Genomic DNA, 3,304 nt, shown 5'->3' with positions numbered 1-3,304 from the left:
TGTCCCCCCAGCACCCAGACACACAGACACACACACATGAAGTCTGGGGCCAGTGTGTCTCTTTTAAAAACAAAATTGGAAATGCAGCTTGCAAAGTAAAGTTGGAAAGTCGTGTCCATCGGATACAACCTGTGCGTGCAGTTAGTTACAGAGTAACGGCGTCTGATACAGGCCCCCCCCCCCCCCCCAACACACACAGTCTCTCACACTCACTCACACAGATACACACCACACACACACACAAAACACACACACATATACACACACAGACACACACACACACACGGTGCTGGAGCCACTCAGCGGGACAGGCAGCAGCTCTGGAGGGAAGGAATGGGCGGCATTTCGGGTCGAGACCCTTCTTCAGACTGGTAGAGAGATACAGACTGGGGGGAGAGGGAGAGGGGGAGGGGGGGAGAGGGAGGGGGGGAGAGGGAGGGGGGGAGAGGGAGGGGGGGAGAGGGAGGGGGGAGAGGGAGGGGGGAGAGGGAGGGGGGGAGAGGGAGGGGGGGAGGGGGGGGGAGAGGGAGGGGGAGAGGGGGGGAGAGGGGGAGAGGGGGAGAGGGGGGGAGAGGGGGAGAGGGGGGGGGGGAGAGGGAGGGGGGAGGGGGAGAGGGAGGGGGGAGGGGGGAGAGGGAGGGGGGAGAGAGGGAGGGGGGAGAGAGGGAGGGGGGGAGAGGGAGGGGGGGAGAGGGAGGGGGGGGGAGGGGGGGAGAGGGAGGGAGAGGGGGAGGGAGAGGGGGAGGGAGGGAGGGAGAGGGGGGGGAGAGGGAGGGAGAGGGGGGGGAGAGGGAGGGAGAGGGGGAGGGAGAGGGGAGGGAGAGGGAGGGAGAGGGGGAGAGGGAGGGGGGAGAGGGAGGGGGGAGAGGGAGGGGAGGGGGAGGGGGGGAGGGAGAGGGGGGAGAGGGGGGAGAGGGAGGAGGAGGGGGGGAGAGGGAGGGGGAGGGGGGGAGAGGGAGGGGGGAGAGGGAGGGGAGGGGGGGAGGGGGGAGAGGGAGGGGGGGAGAGGGGGAGAGGGGGGGAGAGGGGGAGAGGGAGGGGGGGAGAGGGAGGGAGGGAGGGGGGGAGAGGGAGGGAGGGGGGGAGAGGGAGGGGGGGGAGAGGGAGGGAGGGGGGAGAGGGAGGGAGGGAGGGGGGGAGAGGGAGGGGGGGAGAGGGAGGGAGGGAGGGGGGAGGGAGAGGGAGGGAGGGAGGGGGGAGGGAGAGGGAGGGAGGGAGGGAGAGGGAGGGGGGAGAGGGAGGGAGGGAGGGGGTGAGAGGGAGGGAGGGGGGGAGAGGGAGGGAGGGAGGGGGGAGAGGGAGGGAGGGGGGAGAGGGAGAGAGGGGGGGAGAGGGGGGGGGGAGGGGGGGAGAGGGAGGGGGGGGAGAGGGAGGGGGGGGAGGGGGGGAGAGGGCGGAGGGGGAGAGGGGGGAGAGGAGGGAGGGGGGGAGAGGGAGGGGGGGAGAGGGAGGGGGGGGAGAGGGAGGGGAGGGGGGGAGAGGGAGGGGAGGGGGGGGAGAGGGAGGGGGGAGAGGGAGGGGGGGGGAGAGGGATGGGGGGGAGAGGGAGGGGGGGAGAGAGGGAGGGGGGGAGAGGGAGGGGGGAGAGGGAGGGGGGGGGAGAGAGAGGGGGGGAAGGGGGAAGGGGGGGGAAGGGGGAAGGGGGGGAGAGGGAGAAGGAGGGGGGGGAGAGGGAGGGGGGAGAGGGAGGGGGGGAGAGGGAGAGGGAGGGGGGGAGAGGGAGGGGGGAGAGAGAGAGGGGGGGAGAGAGAGAGAGGGGAGAGTGAGGGAGAGAGTGAGGGAGAGAGTGGGGAGAGTGGGAGAGAGAAGAGGGGAGAGAGAAGGGGGGGAGAGAAGGGGGAGAGAGAAGGGGGGAGAGAGAAGGGGGGAGAGAAGGGGGAGAGGGAAGAGAGGGGAGAGGGGGAGGGGGGAGAGGGGAGGGGGAGAGAACGGGAGAGGGAGAGGGAGGGAGGGAGAGGGAGGGAGGGAGGGAGAGGGGGAGAGAGAGAGAGAGAGAGAGGGAGAGGGAGAGGGAGAGGGAGAGGGAGAGGGGGAGGGAGAGGGAGAGGGGGAGGGAGAGGGAGAGGGAGAGGGGGAGGGGAGGGGGAGGGGGAGGGGGAGGGGGAGGGGAGGGAGAGGGAGAGGGAGAGGGAGAGGGGGGAGAGATACAGACTAGGATATGGAACAGCAGAGGTTCACTTTAATCCGCCACAACAAGCAGCGTTCGTTACCTGCGGGTGTCGGAGACGAGGGTCGGGTCGGTCCGGCCGGGCGTTTGTTCGTTTGTTTGTTTGTTTGTCGCTCTGTCTGTCTGTCTGGCAGCGTTACTCACACCCCGGGCAGCCCAGCTACAGCCTCCCTCATCGCCCAACCAGCCCCACAAACACACAGCGGCCGCCCGCCCCCCGCCCGGCTCCCACACTCCGACACAGCAGCAGAAACAGCAGCAACAGCGAGCGCTCTCACACTCCGCTCACTCCGCTCCACACCCGGCGTGGACCCGCTGCACAACACAACGTCAGCTGCAGTGGGAGGGGAGAGAGAGGGGGAGGGGGAGGGGGAGGGGAGAGGAGAGGGGGGGAGAGAGAGGAGGAGGGGGTAAAGAGAGGAGGGGGAGAAGAGGATGGGGGGGGAGAAGAGAGGGGGGTGGGGGAGAGAGGGGGTTGGGGGGGAGAGAGAGGAGGGGTGGAGAAGGAGGTAGAGAGAGGGAGGAGAGGGAGGAGAGAGAGGGGGTGGGGGAGAGAGAAGGAGGTAGAGAGAGAAGGAGGTAGAGAGAGAAGGGGGAGAGAGAGAGAAGGAGGTAGAGAGAGAAGGGGGAGAGAGAAGGGGTAGAGAGAGAGAAGGGGGTAGAGAGAGGAAGGAGAGAGAGAGAAGGGAGGGAGAGAGGGGGAAGAGAGAGAGAGAGGGGGGGGTGGGGGAGAGAGAGAGAGGGGGGAGAGAGAGAGGGGGGAGTGAGAGAGGGGGGTGGGGGGAAGAGAGAGAGGGGGGTGGGGGGAGAGAGAGAGGGGGGAGAGAGAGAGGGGGGAGTGAGAGAGGGGGGTGGGGGGAAGAGAGAGAGGGGGGTGGGGGGAGAGAGAGAGGGGGGAGGGAAGGAGAGAGAGGGAGATAGATACATTTACACATATATGTCAATATGTAAATAATGTTAGTTACATTTTCAAAGGAGATCATTTATGCGACCTTGCTGAATATTGGTTGGATATATGACAACAAATGGATAACAGCACTTTGGGGGAATAGTGTACTCATGAAAGGCACTGAATATGTTGCTGCTAGGTAAGAACATGGAAAGGTACAGCACAGGAACAGGCCCTTCACCCCACAA

General features: G+C 66.7%; 1 protein-coding gene across 1 annotated transcript in view; it reads right to left on the bottom strand.

Moving 5' to 3' along the window:
- ndst2a (N-deacetylase/N-sulfotransferase (heparan glucosaminyl) 2a) overlaps positions 1-2,444 on the bottom strand; it is a 267,101-nt gene extending 264,657 nt beyond the window's left edge. The window contains 1 exon segment of the mRNA XM_078428539.1: positions 2,211-2,444. The gene's annotated coding sequence lies outside the window, so the exon portion shown is untranslated.
- Between the last annotated feature and the right edge of the window lie 860 nt (positions 2,445-3,304).

The sequence above is a fragment of the Rhinoraja longicauda genome, chromosome 35 (assembly GCF_053455715.1).
Source record: "Rhinoraja longicauda isolate Sanriku21f chromosome 35, sRhiLon1.1, whole genome shotgun sequence".
In the NCBI taxonomy this organism is placed as follows: domain Eukaryota; kingdom Metazoa; phylum Chordata; class Chondrichthyes; order Rajiformes; family Arhynchobatidae; genus Rhinoraja; species Rhinoraja longicauda.
This window is presented reverse-complemented; position numbering and strand designations above follow the sequence as displayed.